Source organism: Triturus cristatus, chromosome 9, assembly GCF_964204655.1.
Source record: "Triturus cristatus chromosome 9, aTriCri1.1, whole genome shotgun sequence".
NCBI classification, from domain to species: Eukaryota; Metazoa; Chordata; class Amphibia; order Caudata; family Salamandridae; genus Triturus; species Triturus cristatus.
Window position 1 is genome coordinate 259,797,119 of NC_140592.1, and position 19,144 is coordinate 259,816,262.

Here is a 19,144-nt window from a genome sequence, read left to right on the forward strand (position 1 = left end):
TTCCTTTGATATTATATTCTTTACAATCTTGGATATGGGCAATTTAAATCCACCTAATTCAGGTGAATGTCTATGTCAATGCATGTTTACTTTCCCAATAAGTGTTGCTTCAATTAAGTACAAAAAGGCATATGATAATTTTACTACATGCACAGCAAAGGGACTGACGCACAATGCACAATGCTTTAATTCAATGTGTTTCTCTGTTTGTTTATCATGCTATTCTCCATTTTACAACATCATTTAAGTGTCCACAATTTCCACAACCTTTTAAATAATAAACTATTTTTACAGATGCACATTTATGGCCACTTTGCGAAATGATAGTGGGACCTGTTAACAAAAGCCCCTTGGGGTGTCCAGACTCGAATCACTTGTGCCATCTGGTATTCCTATATGGGTATTTAGGGCTATCAACTATTTCAATATATATCAGCTCAATTCACCAACCTGCTAAAAGAGTTATTTTTAAAACTTGAAATGTGTTGTACATGACATTGGGCTATCCCTCAGGAGAGGAGCTGCAAACCATTTTGCAACTGATATTAATGAATGCATAGAAGAAGCGTGCCAGTGTCCAGTGTACAGTCTTGCATGGCTCTTCTATGGAGTTATTTATACTACTGCATTCTACTGTCACTCCATGCTTTTAGTTCATACACCAATGATGCCCTGTTCCACAGGTTCTGTGTAAGAATAGTCCTTATTCATACATTTGCTATTGTTTTAGTGAGTAATTGCTCTGACCTCCAGTCACATAATCACAATCTTTAGTTTGAAGTGGCTTCATGTCTATATCATGTGTGACTCTCACTTAGGGCCTGATTACGAATGTGGGGGTCTGACTACTCAAACACCGTGGCCACTAGAAGACCACAGCGCTGGCAATCCTCTGACTGCCGTATTACGAGTTGAACGCAGGGCCCACGTTGTGGATGTGGTTGGGCGATGGATTTTCATATCAATCGATGCCTGTATGTACATTTTGACTGCACATATATCAAATGTACACATATGCATGATACATGTGGAAGAATACCACCTACCCATTGCCAGAGTATGCCTCATATGTGGCCAATCCAGGCAACGGGTATACGGTACAAAATGGACTTACCTGTATTTCTCTGCAAAGTCGTATTCTTCATGCTGAAGATGCTGCTGTGAATGGTTAACCTAGAGAAAGAGATCCACATCGAACTCTGATGGGTAGAACAAGAGTGGGGTACATATGCACAACCAAAACCTTAAATTCCGCCGTCTCGAAGCCGACGGACCGACCACCACGGTCGGCTCATCGGAAAGCCAACTCGTAATACGGATGTCAGTAAAACTCCTCTGTACTGCCTAATGGCAGCTGCTTTTTCTCGACCACGACCCAGTGGTGTGGTTAGTGTGTGCTAACAGTGTCGATGGTTCAGTCCCTGTCTTTGCCATAGGAATCCACCCATCTCGTAATACGGCGGTTGGACCACCGAGCTTGCGGCAGTCGGACCACGATTGCGGGTCCATCGGTTCACAGACCGCCAAACTCATAATAAAGCCCTTAGTTCTGTTCTTTTAGTCAACAGTGCTTTGTGTGCTGGGATTTTTAATAGCTTACATTTATCCCAATGTAACATGCCATTGGAAAAAAACTGGATTCAATTCATGTATCAGATATGGGTGCCTAGACCCCAGCTCCTACTTACCTAGACTGGTCCTCCAACCAGTCTAAGGTTCCTTTTGACCTGGCTGTCTGCCTCTAGGCCCCACCCATTGTACTCCTCCTCTCTCCCACTGCTGTCCTTGTGCTCTCATTTTGTCTCTACTTGGATTCTCCCTCTCACTTCTTCCACTCTTGCTTGTTCTCCCCTTTATTGTGCCTGTTCTGTGCTTTGCCCTGTCTTTTCCGCCTATTTTGCTGCTTTGTCTTGTCTTATGTGCCTGTTTTTTTCTCTATCTCATCTTTTGTTCTCATCTTGTATTTTGTGCTCGCTTTGTGCTCAAACTCATTTTGGAACTGTTTTGTTGCTTTGACTCATTTCCATGACTGTTTGTCTCCTCCTTTCTCCTCCTCTTCTCCCCTCACTTCAGGGACTCTCCCTGCCTCCCGTCTCCTGTGTTTTCCCATCTCCCTCCTTCCCTCCTTCCCTCTCCCCTCTCCTTACCTCTCTTGTTTCTCCCACATCTTCCTCATGCCTTCCTCTCACCTTTCGGAGTCCCGCCCCTACTAGCCCTACTCCACACTCCTCCCCCTCCTGGAGCCTTCCTAATGGTGGCTGTTGTGTGACCCCATTGAGCAGTGCCTAGGCTGAAGCTCCGACTTACCTGGACTGGTCAGACAACCAGTCTAAGACCCTTTCAGACCCAGCTCTCTGCCTCAAGGTGCCGCTTCATTGTGCTTCTTCTCTCTACCTCACCCTCTGCTGTCCTCTTGCACTTGCTCACTCTCCTATTATGCCTGTTTTATGCTTTGCCCTGTCTTTTGTACCTGTTCTGTTGCTTTGTCTTGTCTTTTGTGTCTGTTTTGGTGCTTTATCTCACTTCTTTGACTGTATTTCTCATACTTTCTCCTCTGCTTCTCCCCTCGCTCCAGAGACACACCCCCTCTCCCACTCCTGTGCTTTATTGCCACCCTCCTCCCCCCTCACTTTACCTGTTTCTCCTGCATCTTTCTCGTGTCTCTCTCCTGCCTTTGGATCCCCACCCCTCTCAAACCCCACCACTGTGCTTCTCTTACTCCAGGTATCTACTTAATGGTGGTCGATGTTCTATTGCGTTGTGGGCATGTGCAGTAGGTGTGCACAAATGGCGTGTAGCGGCGTGCCAAAGGCAAGCCTGTCTGCACCCAACAATGCCTGGGTCGCACCCAGCTGAACAAACCCTAATCATCCAACAGCAGCCGCTACACTTCCCCTGACTTGCAAGTACTTAACACCAGATGCTGATATAACTGCTGCCTCTGACCCACACCTCACTCTACAGTAGTACATTTCTTATGTGCTCACTGCCACTTCTCTTGCAGCATCACTCCTACACCACCTACCACACATGCCTCACCCCACGTCGCATGCATGCTCCTCACTACCAGATCTCTCTGAAAACATGCCACAGAGTTCTAGGACCTCATCGACATGCACTTTTCAGACATCCTTTTTCTCATCAAACACTGGCTACACCCATCATCCACCACTGCCATCACTGCGGTCATCCCTCCTGGCTTCAACGTCGCTTGATGAGAATGACACCACAATTCCAGAGGAGGTCTTGCAATTATTCAAAAAGATACCATCACCTGCAAACTTCAACAGACCAACCCACAACATTCATGGAACACAAGCATTTACGGCTACAAATCAGCCACGCCACGACCATCTCAGGCATCCTCGCCTACCGACCTCCAGGACCATGCACCAACTTCAGTAACCTCTTCACCGACTTCATCACTCTCATTGCCATCAGATCTGACTACTCACTGCTTGGCGACCTCAACTTCTATCTCTACGACCCTATGGACCCCAAATCCACCACCCTTCTCGTAAGCCTCGACAACATCAGACTCACATAGCTCATCTGAGGGCCAACTCACAATGCATGGTACACCCTCGACCCCATCTTCAAAGCCAGTAACAAGATCACCTTCAGCCACCTCACCCCGCTTACATAAACGGACCACTCCATATCAAGGCCCTCTACTCTAGCAAGCTGAAGCCAGCCAGTAACCTCATGGCATGGAACAACATAGCAGAGGCAGACTGGACCCACACCCTCAGATTCAACCAGCCTATTCTCACCGGTGACCTACAGGACAACCTAACCATAGTCAACAACTTGATTTCAGACTGCACCAGCACACTGACTCCCCTAAAGAAAATTATGCAAAGAAGAACAAACACTCAAGTCTGCTGGTACATAGAAGATCTAAGAAACTCCATGTGTTACTGCAAACAACTAGAAAGAAAATGGAGAACCAGCTGAGACAACACCTGTAGAGACGCCTACAAATCAACACTCAAAAGGTGTCATGGTCAGATTAAATATGCCAGGAAAACAGCCCTCGTACTGAGACTAGAATCCTTCTCCAACTCCGGCAAAGAGCTTTTCAACATCGTCAGAGATTTCTCCAACCCAACTGTAGACATAAACACCATTACCCCTTCACAGGACCTCTGCAGCAACATCTCCAACGTCTTTCACAACAAAATACTCAAGATCTACAGTAAGTTTGCACCCCAACCCACAGCAGAAGACATCATCTCACCTCCACCAAGAACACCCATCATCTAACAAACAGGAGCCCCCTCACCACAAAGACACCGCAGGAATTATGAAGACCATTCATTCAGGGTTCCACATGGACCCCAGCCCTCACCACATTTATAACTTGGGAAGAACACTGATCAACAACAACTTCATCACCAATACACTATCCTTATCAGAACTTTCCTGGAAAGCTGGAACATGCAGAATCCATAGCAGACTAGAAAGAACTCAGCAACTACATACCTATCTTGCTCCCACCATTCCCATCCAATGTTTTGGACAAAGAGATAACCAGACAACTCTCCCGCCACTTAGAACAGCACCACTTCCTGTACATCATTTTGTCAGGGTTCCACAGATCACCTCCTTCCTCTCCTATAGAGCTCAATGAGTATGCCTCCTTCCATACAAATCTGAACCCAAGAAGCTCATTTGCGGAGTCACCCAAATATCCTCCCTCAGACCAACCCTTTTCAACATGTTCATGGCACCCCTTACCCGTATCATAAGAGCCCACAACATCAACATTGTCTCCTATGCCAATGACACACTGCTCATCCTCTCCTTCACCGACAAGCAACAACACCATCAGAACTAACTTCACCTACTCCATGAACAACGTGGCCAACTGGATGTGGGAGAACTGACTAAAAATCAACACAGACAAAACAGAGATCCAGATCTGCAGAAACAACAGCTCCCCATAGCACTACTCCTGGTGGTCAGTCGAACTAAGACTCACCCCCACCCCTACAGACTATTCCAAAAACCTTGGTGTTATCCTAGATGACAAACTCACTATGAAGAAACAGGCTAATGCTGTGACCGCATTCTGCTGCCTCATTCTCAGAATGCATCGCAGGAATTTCAAATGGCTACTCATGCACACAAGATGCACTGTCAACTAGGCCCTCATAACCAACAGGCTTGACTACAGCAATGCGATCTACAGCGGTATCTCCAACCAATCACACTAATACTGAAGACCATCAGAAACATTGTCACCAGACTCATCCTATTCGTCCCCAGAAGTGTTCATGTCATTTCCTACCTCACTTAACAACACTGGCGACCCATCCAAAAACAATGCCAATTCAAACTACTCATCCAGGCCTACAAAGACCTCCACAACAGCAGACCGGTGTACCTCAAAGATCAACTTTAACTCTACCATCCATCCAGACAGCTACGCTCAATCTCTATCACCCTTGCACATGTCCCCTGAATCCACAGGAGCAAATCAGGAGTACGCTCCTCCTTCATCGCCCCCAAGAACATGGAATGAACTTCAGCAACACACAAGGACAGCCCATTTGCTGCTCAACTTTCACAAGAAACTGAAGATCTGGTTTTTCAGCTAGGAGCTCTGCCGGGTCTACATTCTTGCTCCAGCACCTGGATACCCTGATGATTGATATGCTGCACCATACAAATCAACCTAACCTAAATTAACATACACACATTTCTAAATGTCTATGCAACATGAGAAACAATTGTTCACAATGGCTGGTCACAGATAATGATTAAGAAACAAAAAATAAAATAACAGAGGTTAATGGGTGGGATCTCCTTCATCCGTGTAGAGGCACAGCAAGAACTCCTATTGCTCAGATTGATAAAGCTCTTAGTACTCTCAAGGCTCTCCTTGTTTGTTCTAAAATCAAAACACACAGTCAGTGTTGGACTTGGCCCTTTTGCAGGTTCATCCCTGAACTTTTTGCCTTCCTCCTATCTTTTTTCTGACCTGTTGTTGGCTGTTTTATGACTCTGGGCACTTTATCACTGCTGATCAGTGCTAAAGTGCATATGCTCTTCCTATTGTAAATTGATGTATGGATTAGTGATTCCATAATTGGCTGATTTGGTTTACTTGTCAGACCCTAGTACAGTGCACTGAGTGTGCCAGGGCATGTAAACCAAATGCTGCTAGTGGGCTTGCAGCACTGGTTGTGCCACCCACAGAAGCAGCCTGTTAAAGTGTGTCTAAGGCTTGCCATTGCAGAGCCTGTGTGCAGTCTGGTACTGCCATGCTGACTGGGCAAGTGCACCCACTTGCCAGTCCCTAAACCTTCCCTTTTCTTCATATCAGACACCCCTATGATAGGCCCAAGGGCAGGGTGCATTGTAAGTATAAGGTAGAACAAACCCTGGTGTGTGTGGCATGTTCTAATAGTGAATTACAGCCATTTTTGTCTTTCACTATTGCAAGGCTACTTGTTCTCCATAGGCCAGAATAGTCAGTTTGATTATTACATCCTATAATCCTAACTGACTCAGGGAACTAGGTCGAAATTCGAGTTTAGTATGCCTGAACTCAGGATGATAAAATACATCTTTTAGTGAATTTGGTTTTAACATTCTGTGTTTGAAAATACCGCTTTTAGAAAGTAGGTATTTTCTTGTCTAACCATCCAAACCTGCCTCTGCTAGGCTGTGTATTCCTTGTCTGGAGTTTGAGTGACAGGGGCTGGGGAAATTCCAGGAGACAGGGTGAGTCAGCACAGGACTGAATAGAGAGATCTGCATCTAGAAGGGTGGGAGGAGTTGCACCTGGGACCTAAATAGGGCTGTGCCTTCCCTCCACAATGCTGGCTCCACCTCCTGTGGTGCGTCTGATGTCTCTGCCCTGCACTCTGAAAGCAAAGAAGGAGCCTTGTCAACAAGGTGCTCCAGGACTGAGCAGAACTGGTTTGGGCTAGGCAAAGGCCTCTCTGCCTTCAGAGAACAAAGAGAAACTGGGTATAAATATTGGGACCCAAACCCAAGAACTTTAGATCACTTTGGGAAACAAGAAGAGACCTTTGCTGAGGAGTGGAACCAGAAGAAACTGAGCAGAGACTATCCTTAAGCTGAAGTGCTGCTTGGGGGATTGGCCTGAAGTGGTTGCCTGACTGCCAAAGAAAGGAGAAAGGACTTTGAGTGCATTTTCATTCAACTTGTGTAAGGATCTCCAAGGGCTTGGAAAAGACCTTGCCTCCTGCTCAAGTCTCAGGGACAACAGACTTCAACCACCAGCTCCCCAGAGTTCTTTGGAAGTGCCTGCTGCTGTTTTGGGCCTTCAGAGGGACTGCGTGTCGCAAGGAGCTGGAAGCGCGACTCACGGAGAAGAAGGGTGTCGCCGTCGCAGCCGCTGCCGTCGCATCCCGGAACTAGGGTGACACCGCTGTAGCTGGCACATTGCACCGCATCACGAGAAGCGCCCCGCAACACCAAAGAAGCGTGCCGCTGTTGCAGCCGCTGCCGTCGCATCTTGGATGCCGCAGCTGTAGCTGTCGCATTGCACCGCATCGAGAGAAATGTCTTGCATCGAGGAAGAAGCGTGTCACCATCGCAGCCGTCACATCTTGGATGTCGCCGCTGTAGCTGTCGCAATGCATCGCATCAAGAAAAGCGCCTCGCATCCATGGAGAAGCATGCTGCCGTCGGAGCTGCTGCCGTCGCATCACGGAACAAGGGTGTCACCGCTGCAGTTGTCGCATCGATCGGAATGGTCTCGCAACGTCGAAGAAGAGTGTCGCTGCCTAGGCCACTTTTCATCGCATAACGGAACAAGGGTGTCGCCGTAGCTGACACATTGAGTCGAGCCTTCTCGCAACATCGGAGAAGCGTGCCGCATCAGGAAGATCTTTCACGTCTTTATTTCTTTGCACCAAACTTTCATCGCATCACCATCGTTGCAACACTTTCGTTGCCCTGCGTGTCGCATCTAAAAAGGTACATTGAGTTTAAGAACTAAAGAGAACTGAGCTAAAACTACCATTTTGAGTAACAGTATTGTGGATTTTTGTCGTTTATGGTCTTGTGGTAAATCTATATAAAGAATACTTATTTTTGATATAAAACCTGTGTGGTGTCCATCTGTAGTGTTGTCACTTGATTACTGTATGTGTTCACACATGCTTTACACACTGCCTCTGAGATAAGCCTGTCTGCTCTTGCCAAGTTACGAAGGGGGTGTGCAGGGTTTATTTTAGGAGTGTACCCCCTTTCCCTGACTAGAGGCAAGGGTCCCTATTTGTCACAAGTGCATACCTGTACCAACTAGAGACCCCCAAATCTAACATTGGTGGTCAGCGGTGAGGATTCTGGACTTGCATTTGTGACTCATGTACAGTAATTTGTGAACACTACTAGTGAGTGCAGACCAAAACGCGACCACATACTTTTTGTAGATTTCTTTTTCTGGGATTTTCCATTTTCGCAAAGAACTGCCAAGTTTAGCCACCATGTGTAAAGCAGCATCCATAGCATCTGTTGATAATGATTGGGAGGAGGAGAAACTGGAATGCTACAATGTAATGCAGCTGGAGGGGCCATTGGGCCCAGGAGGGAGGAATGCACCTTCCCCAGCAGGTAGCAGTGTTTCTGCCACAGGTCTGTCCCCAGATGATTTGGAGGACAGACAGAGGTGCAGGATGCATGAAATGGAGCGGGACAAGCTCGAGTGGAGTGGACAACTGGAGTTAGAGAAAAGGAAATTGGCCCTAGAGGAAAAGAAAATGCAAATGGAGCATGAGTTGAGAATGAGGGAGCTTGATTTAGAGCTCGAGAGGCTTGAGACCATGAGTGTCTCAGCCCAGCAACAAGAAATATGTGTAGCTCAGAGATTGAGCTTTGCTGAGTTGGAGGAGGAATCCAGCTCAGATGGTGGCAGCAATATAGAGTTATCTAGTGCTGAGAGAGTAGTACACACACCCAGAGATGTGGCGCCTGACTTGAAGGAGGGGGTTAATTTACACCAGGAGGTTCAAGGATATGAGGTAGCTCCAGTGGTGCGCAGTGTCCCTGGGATAGATTGGGGAACTGGCACAGGAGTTCATAGTCCTAGTGGCAGGAGAGACACTCTACTGACTCTAGATGAGAGTTGCAGGGAGAGGGGTTCCCCCTTGGTTGAAGTCCTGGTGTGTGAGTGTGAAGACTGCCCAGAAGAGTGTGGGTTGAGTGACAGAGACAGTCAGATGCTGTCTTGCCAATCTCGGTTGAGTGGTGTGGAGTTCGTGAGCGAGGCACTGGATGGAGAGGTGAAGGATAGTTTGGTTAACCCTTGTAGGGGGCTGTGTGATCCAATTGTGGGAGAGCATATTGTAAGTCCCTGTTTTCCAGAGCTATGCCAACACCTTTTGGAGAGTGAGTTCTCTGACCGCAGGGAGCTCACATTGGAGGCAGACCTTTTGGTGGATTCCAGAGGGTGTGGAGAGGCATTGTGGAGTGATCCTAAGAAGAGTGGTTCCAACCCAGAGTGGGGGAAGAGGTTCAGTGTAGCCCAGCTAGATCCCAGTATAGTGGGAGGGGTGTAGAGACTCACGTCCTGTCTCAGTGGAAAAGGAGTGAGTGTGGTGCTGCGTGTCCCAAGGTGCCCGAAACCCAGTCTCAGAGCCTGGATGGTTCTTTAAGGGAACACCTGGTGGGGAGCCTAGTCTGTCCTGAAGGGCTGCCCGTTGTGCGGGATTCCCTAGTGTCTGGTGAACTGGGAGTGTCTGTAAGCAGGCCTCCATCCGTTCTGGTGTCTGGCAGTGCCACTCCTAAGAGGAGGGTGTAGAAGTCCAGACTGAGGGGTGAGAGGGGGAAAGAGTCCCCAGTGGAGGAACCAGTGTGTCAGGGGCCAGCCAGAAGGGCTGCGTCACCAGTAAATGACCATGGTGACACCACTTCTGTCCTGGGGGATCTTCGCGCACTGTCAGATGGACAGGGGTCAGGAGATCTGCGCCGGGCAGACTATCACACAACACATGAGTTATATGTTATCCTCGGGGGGCATGCGTGCTCCCCAGGAAGTCCTGGTGCGCCGGGCGAGTGTTCAATCGCATGGGATGGTCCCTGGGTTGGGAAGCCAGGTTCAGGTGTTGTTTGAACTGGAGGAAGGGGCAACTCTAATCAGTGTCCTGACCGATGTAGCTTCTAGGGGTACCACTCCTGGTGGGAGGGTGCAGTGCTCTGGAAGGGGGTGCAGAGGGAGGGAGTCCTCGCCTCTGACCCCGGTGCAGCCTGAGAGTTTAGGCCCTAGGTTGGAAAGCCAGGTTCAGGTGTTGTCTGACCTGGCTGGAGGGTGGGACAACTGTAAACAGTGTTCTAACCGCTCCTGATGGGAGAGGGCAGTATTCTGGAAGGGGGTACAGAGGGAGGGAGTCCTCGCCTCTGACCCCGGTTCAAATGGAGGGTTTAGACCCTAGATTGGAGGACCAGGTTCAGGGTGTCCCCCCTGACCTGGATGCCCAGTTGCAGGATAGAACCCCTGAACTGGTGGGCGAATTGAGCAGGACACCTGCCAGAGGTGCCCTGGCAATTCTGGAAGGGGGTATCGCTCCAGGTGGGAGGGTACAGAGCCCCAAAGAGGAGGACCGGGTGTGGGAGAGCCCTCCCCAGTCTCATGTCCAGCCGCCGGGTACAGGCGTGGGGCTGGTGGGTCAGTGCCAGGATGACAATCCTGACCAGACAGGAGGGAGAATGGGCAAAGGGTGCCAAGCACCTGCGACTACTGCCCCCCACTCTCTGACGCCACAGAAGTTTGAGAGCCCTGAGAGGCACAAGGCCTGGGTCTCATCACTGAACACTGTCATTGGCCACTGTGGCATTCTGCTGTCTGCCTGTTGGGACACACCTGTGAGCAAGTTAACGTTAGGTGCTGCACAGGTGGTGTCCACAGGTGAGGAGAAGGGTTCCCCATGGATTAGCTTGGTGAGCCCTGAGAGTATGGACAGAGAGATTCCAATAGGTTCAGATTGGTGTAGAACTGGAGTCTGCCCCTGCAGTTGCGGGCCAGGTCTAGGTTCTATCGCCCAAAGCAGGGAAGCCCATCAAGGTAGTGATTGGTCTACCCTGCGTTTTGGCTGGAAGGGGGTTGTGTTGGAATTGGTCCTTTTTGCAGGGTCATCCCTGAACTTTTTGCCTTCCTCCTATATTTTTTCTGACCTGTTGTTGGCTGTTTTAAGACTCTGGGCACTTCATCACTGCTGATCAGTGCTAAAGTGCATATGCGCTCCCTATTGTAAATTGATGTATGGATTAGTGATTCCATGATTGGCTGGTTTAGTTTACTTGTCAGACCCTAGTACAGTGCACTGAGTGTGCCTAGGGCATGTAAACCAAATGCTGCTAGTGGGCTTGCAGCACTGGTTGTGCCACCCACAGACGCAGCATGTTAAAGTGTGTCTAAGGCTTGTCATTGCAGAGCCTGTGTGCAGTCTGGTACTGCCATGCTGACTGGGCAAGTGCACCCACTTGCCAGTCCCTAAACCTTCCCTTTTCTTCATATCAGACACCTCTATGGTAGGCCTAAGGGCAGGGTGCATTGTAGGTATAAGGTAGGACAAGCCCTGGTGTGTGTGGCATGTTGTAATAGTGAATTACAGCCATTTTCGTTTTTCACTATTGCAAGGCTACTGTTCTCCATAGGCCAGAATGGTCAGTTTGATTATTACATCCTATAATCCTAACTGACTCAGGGAACTAGGTCGAAATTCGAGTTTAGTATGCCTGAACTCAGGATGATAAAATACATCTTTTAGTGAATTTGGTTTTAACATTCTGTGTTTGAAAATACTACTTTTAGAAAGTAGGTATTTTCTTGTCTAACATTCAAAACCTGCCTCTGCTAGGCTGTGTATTCCTTGTCTGGAGATTGAGTGACAGGGGCTGGTGACATTCCAGGAGACAGGGTGAGTCAGCACAGGACTGAATAGAGAGATCTGCATCTAGATGGGTGGGAGAAGTTGCACCTGGGACCTGAATAGGGCTGTGCCTTCCCTCCACAATGCTGACTGCACCTCCTGTGGTGCGTCTGATGTCTCTGCCCTGCCCTCTGAAAGGAAAGAAGGAGCCTTGTCAACAGAGTGCTCCAGGACTGAACAGAACTGGTTTGGGCTAGGCAAAGCCCTCTCTGCCTTCAGAGAACAAAGAGAAACTGGGTATAAATATTGGGACCCAAACCCAAGAACTTTTGATCACAAGAAGAAACCTTTGCTGAGGAGTGGAACCAGAAGAAACTGAGGAGAGACTATCCCTAAGCTGAAGTGCTGCTTGGGGGATTGGCCTGCAGTGGTTGCCTGACTGCCAAAGAAAGGAGAAAGGACTTTGTGTGCATTTTCATTCAGCTTGTGCAAGGATCTCCAAGGGCTTGGAAAAGAGCTTGCCTCCTGCTGAAGTCTCAGGGACAACAGACTTCGACCACCAGCTCCCAGAGTTTTTTGGAAGTGCCTGCTGCTGTTTTGGGCCGTCTGAGGGACTGCGTGTCGCAAGGAGCTGGAAATGCGACTCACGGAGGAGAAGCGTGACGCCGTCGCAGCCACTGCCGTCGCATCCTGGAACAAAGGTGACCCCGCTGTAGCTGACGCATTGCACCGCATCACGAGAAGCGCCCCGCAACACCGAAGAAGCGTGTCGCCATCGCAGCCGCTGCCGTCGCATCTTGGATGTCGCCGCTGTAGCTGTCGCATTGCACCACATCGAGAGAAGTGTCTTGCATCGATGAAGAAGCGTGGTGCCGTCGCAGCCGCTGCCATCGCATCTTGGATGTCGCCGCTGTAGCTGTCGCACTGCACCGCATCAAGAAAAGCGCCTCACATCCACGGAGAAGCGTGCCGCCGTCGGAGCTGCTGCCATCGCATCACGGAACAAAGGTGTCGCCGCTGCAGTTGTCACATCGAGCGGAAGTGTCTTGTAACGTCAGAGAAGAGTGTCGCTGCCAAGGCCGCTGTCGCGCATCACGGAACAAGGGTGTCGCCGCTGCAGCTGACGCATCGAGTCGAGTCTTCTCGCAACATCGGAGAAGCGTGCCGCATCAGGAAGATCTTCACGTCTTTATTTCTTTGCACCAAACTTTCATCGCATCACCATCGTTGCAACACTTTCGTTGCCCTGTGTGTCGCATCTAAAGGTACATTGAGCTAAAAGTGTTGCATTTAAGAACTAAAGAGAACTAAGCTAAAACTACCATTTTGAGTAACAGTATTGTGGATTTTTGTCGTTTATGGTCTTGTGGTAAATCTATATAAAGAATACTTATTTTTTATATAAAACCTGTGTGGTGTCCATCTGTAGTGTTGTCACTTGATTACTGTCTGTGTTCACAAATGCTTTACACACTGCCTCTGAGATAAGCCTGTCTGCTCGTGCCAAGCAGGTGAGCAGGGGTTATTTTAGGAGTGTACCCCCTTTCCCTGACTAGAGGCAAGGGTCCCTATTTGTTACAAGTGCATACCTGTGCCAACTAGAGACCCCCAAATCTAACAGTCAGCATTTGCTGGGCTGGACCTGTACTGTGGCTAGTGGGTCTTTACATTTAGTTGTCAGTTATTATCTCCCTAAATTCTCAAATTACTTTACAAACATCTTGCATGGTCTTGGCTGATCAAACCAGTAACTGAAACACCTCCATTAGAACCACTGCATTTTTTGGCAGACAGGGGGGTAGATTATCCTAAGCCATTATGGGTGTATTACAATTGAATAGTTTCCCCAACATCAACGTGGATTGTGTCAATGCAGTTAAAACTATATCCAGACATCAAGTAATTCTGTTTTGTCTTCAAATACAGAATTAGATCTCTTGGGCTCAAGTCTTTGGACAAACCAGTACGCTCTCCAGACAGATGTTGTGTGTGGACATTGTTTTACCTTCCTTGCTGACAACTGAGGATTTATTTCCAAAAATAAGCACCTAATAAAAATACCACCATATTTAAATGACTGTTGTAAGGAAGTGGATCATTATTTGGGGTGTGGTGTTGACTAGGTAAAGGAATAAATGCCTGTCCCTCATCCAGTATCTGCAAAACAGGTCTCCTACACTCAGTACACACTACTTCGTTCATGCTCACTCAACTCATTTTCACAACAGAGCTATCATACATCATTTTGCTCCTTTAGTGAGGAATATTTTTTGTGCCTCCTCTCTTAATGTCCTGCTATAGATCTGCTGAGGTACATGATGGTGTTTCCTGTGTTGCCCCAGGAGGTGGGGCCATTATGTGGCCGGTGTATCAAAGTAACTGGTGTCTTCTCAATGTTTCTATTTCCCCCACTGTCTCAGCCAGCTCGTGTTTCCATCAAACTCACTGCACAATGCTGTTCACATGTTCTGGGTCTGATGCTCCTCAATCCAACATCTGAAATGTGCTTCTATTTGACTCTTCAAAACTCAATGACTCGGTGGTGGTCCTAAGCCACTCACTTTGTGCAGAGAACTTCTTCCTCACTAACTGCACACACTATTTTAACAATGCTTCCTCCACAATTAGCCTTCACTAACTACAAGTGGAGTGTTTCTCACATGTTATCTTCACAGAGTTTCTCACTCACCCACAGCATAATGTTTATCTATAACTCTCTGTACAGCTACACAGTGCCTTACCTCCACCGATCTTCACAGTGTCTCTTATTAATATGCATCAGTCTTTCATCACATTGCTCCTACGTCACTCAATCTACTTTCCGATTGGAAAGTAATTTGCTTCTACTTGCTGTAAGGTGCTATTCACTCATTCATGGCCTGCCCAGTAACTTTCTGCACAGTGTATATCCTACCCCTTCATGCACAGTACTTGCAATGACTCACCCAGTCTGCACTGTGCTTTACCTTTACTCATCCTCACTTTCAGTCTCCATGGTGCATACGTCACTTGCCCCTTCATCCATTGCATAATACTTCTCCCTCTTTCAATGCACCCTTGATATTTCTTAGCTACTCACTGCACTCAGTGTATATAAAGTGCCACTGTCCCAGTCGTTATCTGTGCATTACTTTTTCCCTGTCATTGAATACACACCAGTTTACCATGCATGCTTTTCCCCAACTCGGTGTTATCCCTTTGCTTTCTCCTCATGCAGTCTTAGAAAAGTGTAATCAGCTACTCATCTACACAAATGCACTCTCCCCAATCATCTTCCACCTTCCACTTCTACCCCCACTTGCTGCATGGTGTGTTGCTTCCTCTTTTTGTCTACACAAAGTTTCTCTATCACTCAGGGCCTAATTTATTTCTTGGCAGACTGTGTTACCGCTGTCGGGGAAATGGAGTAAATTACACTGTTGCCCTGATGGAGGCCCCGCCTGTCAAGCCGTGGTCATTTCTAAAGCATTGGCAGGAACCACTATTGCGGCAGTTCCTGTCAATGCTTTTTTAAGTTTGATGCATGGCTCCTTCAAAATGAAGGAGCTGCCTGTCGAATGTATTTTCTCTTTATTTTCAACAAAAAAAACCTGAAGTGGGTCAATGCCTCCCTCACCATGTGAGTCATCTCCCATGGCAAGGGAGACATTTTTATGTGTTTAATGCCCCTTACTGGCAGGGTTTTTCTGGTGGTGACCAGTGGTGGCTCCTCCACTAATGCAGAGGAGCATTGCTCCACTGCTATCAGAAGTGCAAAAATTGAAAAATAAAATGATGACACGCTGTTGTGATGATTTTATTTTTTTACCCTGCTGAGGCAGTTTTGCTGGGTGGGGTGGGGCTAGGCTGCTCATGGAGCAGGGGGAGGAGTGGGGAGCACTTCAGTGAGCATGATGGTGTGGCCGGCCAAACAGTTATGAGCACTTTGCATGTTCTCCACCAGGCTGTAATACACAGCCTGGTGGGGAACATGCACAGGCTCCCACTGCCTGTCTGAGTGCCGAACCATGGAGTAGTCTCTGCTCATTGCCACACTCCAGTCTGCCCGCTTTTAAAATTGGTGGACGACCATTATATTGGCAGCAAGGATACTTCATTACACTTACGATGCAGTATCATTACCACCGACATATAAATGAGGCCCTCAGTCTGTAAAGTGTGAATTTAACACTCATTGTATTCAGGGTCCCTCTCAATCTCTTTAATTCCACTGCACTGTTTCTTCCACATTCATTGAATGCCAGGTATTTCTCACTACTCAGCTTTCGATTAGGAATTATCCTTAACTCACTGTTTGTCCAGTACTTCTCTCCATCACTTGATGTGTGTAGTTGCTTCATCAAACACCTAGGTGAGACACAAGACACAGCCTCTGTAGCACATGCCTACCAGTGTCAGTATACCCTCCTGGGTGAGTTGTGAACTATATGAATACACATGACACAACATAACATAAGATATTTGCAAAAGGCCTCAGTTATACACCTGTGAAGGGTTGAGTATTGTTTTAAACTACACTCCTCAAAGTTAAAGATCATGATGGCTGGGGCTCTTGAAAGAGTCTGACTGAGAGATTTTCTGAAAATGTCTTAAGCATATACCCTTGCTAAAGGAACTATGGTCTCTTATGGTCTAATTCCAAACAAGAACAACATAAATAAGAGAGCCCCTTATGCTTTGAGACCAGTAAGTGACTATTTTAAATGGAAAGCACAGCAATCAAACTTATGTTTTACTTTTGGGAATTGTTTTTGAAAGTAGAACATACTCATAGCTACAAAGGACACAGAGACTCTATAGAAATTGGAAGTTGTATTAACCTCTAGGGTACTTCGCCTAACTCATTATTAATTTGCCAATAAATGTTCTTCATTGTGATGTACATTATCACTAGAAGGACTAGGGAGACATCTGCTTTTAAGAGGCCTGTTCAAAGTTCCATCGTGGAAGAGAGACATCTGCTTGTTTGGTAACACGCTTTTTGGAAGCATTTGTTATGTTAATTGGATTTATAGAGCGCAGAGGTTACCCTGAGGTGTCATGGCGCTATGCACTGCCTGTGAGTTAGTGGAGAAAAAGTCAATGAGTAAACAGCCAAGTCTTCAGTCCCTTTCTAAAGGAAGGGAGATCTGCAGCATTCCTCAGGTGGAACGGCAAGTCGTTCCAAGCCTTGGATGTGCATGTAATGAAACTCCTGCCTCCCCAACTGGCTTTTTTAAATGTAGGGATTTGGACGTATTTTGCTCCTGTGGACCAAAGATTCCTACCGGGGACATTCCATTTAAACCTTTGCCTCAAATGGTCAGGGCCTGTTCCGTTAAGGGTTTTGAAGGCCGTACAAAGGGCCTTAAAACGTACCCTTTGTTTCACAGGAAGCCAGTGTAGCTGAATTAATTCTTTTTTCACAGAGACAAATTTAGGTGTGCCTGACAACAGCCTAGCTGCTGCGTTTTGAGCCATCTGAAGCCTGTTGATGTGCTGTTTTGGGCATTCAGATAGAGGCTTTTGCAGTAGTCCAGCCGTGCCATGACAAGTACCTTGACCACTATCCTGAGATTTCCTTCTGAAAGATAGGGGTTTTTTCTCCTTAAGATTCTCAGTATCAGGAAACATGCAGATACCACGGCACTTATATGATCACTAAACGTGAGTCTGTTATCTACTGATACCCCTACATTTTTTGCTTTCATTAATTTGATGCACATCAATTAATGTGAAAAGGAGAACAAGTAAGTAGGAGTCCAAAAAGCCAGAGAACCATTAAGAAAGAGGGATGCAGATGATAATAAGTAGTAAAGAGAAATTTGAATGCACAGTGAAATCATTATTGGAGTGCTGCATATACTACACAGATTTAATCATGAGAAGTGCAGAGTATGCACATGCAATCTATGTGAGTTAAATACTGCAACTACAGATTAGCTTACATTCATCTAAACGTTGGAATTTGATGCATACAGTTCCTATTCACAGATTCAATAGGAAGGTCTCACCTTCAGCTGTAACTTAAAATGCGGAATTTCTGAGGTTTTGGCTACATATCCGGACATCACTTAGAAACTCTGTCACTATTTTCCTGTTACAGGTGATTTTAAATTTTATTAACTTCTCCACTGATTTTTTAAACATATTTAGCTATGGACATTTTCTTTTATTTCTTATATTGCATTATTGTTTTCCATTTTGTAATAATTTGCCGGTTGAAATTTTCACAGAGGACTGCGTTGCTGTTTAAATCAAGCTTCCGAAGTGAACCAACGTTATTTCTTCTGATAGCAGTGTGGCTGCTCGGGCCACAATTCACCTACAGATCCAAATAGCCCTAAAATGTGATTTATTACAAACTACAGGGATGGCTTAAGCCCTGATGGCGCCCGGTGCGACAATAATTTTTGGCACCCCCACACCCCATGATCGCCTCCTCGGATTCTCTCACTACCACCGGGCAAAAGTGCCCCTCATCTCTCCAATCATAAGTTATTGCTAAACACAGCGCCCCCTCCTGAGGTCAGCGCCCCCTCCACAGGTCAGCACCCAGTGCAGCTGCACCAGTCGCACTGCCCTAAAGCCGGCCATGCCTGCACATTAAAGCAAGACTCAGCCGAAGGGTCTCTCTGCACCAGAGGGATCCAGAAGGAAAAATACGTATTGCAATCCTGAAATGGTGCTGCACAAACTCAGTTTTCCGCTTGACTTAAAGCTATAAAAAGAATCAGGCTATAACTATTCTGGAATATACTGAAGGTTGTTTTGACCACTCCAGATTTACTTCTTTTTTTTATTTGCTGAATTGCCTCCATTTAGAATATGAAATGTTGACGCTAAACTTTGCTAAACTGGTGTACATTGTCCAAAATATTTTAGAATTCTTAGACTGGTATAAGAAATTTGAAAATAATTAAAAACAAAGCTGGCTATTTAATACACAATTATCAGGCAAAGGCAAATGCAAGTAAATGTCATGCTTGCGCTCCTTGCTCATGAAAGCAAACAGCAAATAAAGGGTTGATGTGACATGAAGCAGGAGTCCAACATTCCCTTTTACGAGGTTATTGTACCTACACAACATTGTTTGCTTATGTTTGAATACAAATTTAGGTAAAGGTCTGTTCAACCTTTAACATTTGCCTGTTTTCTTGTTATAACGTAAATGTGTTACAGAATCGAGTGAGGCATTACTTTAGTAATGGTAACTAAAAAAAACATTGTGAAATACAGCAACTAATGTCCTTTCCGTGAAATTTCTAACAAATACAAATTGCAATGTTTTCCGGTGTATCTGTAATGTAGACAGT

General features: G+C 46.6%; 1 protein-coding gene across 1 annotated transcript in view; it reads right to left on the reverse strand.

The window, feature by feature from the left end:
* The window catches only part of LOC146797709 (sodium- and chloride-dependent GABA transporter 3), a 929,762-nt gene that overhangs the window by 842,601 nt on the left and 68,017 nt on the right, over positions 1-19,144 (reverse strand). The window lies entirely within an intron of this gene.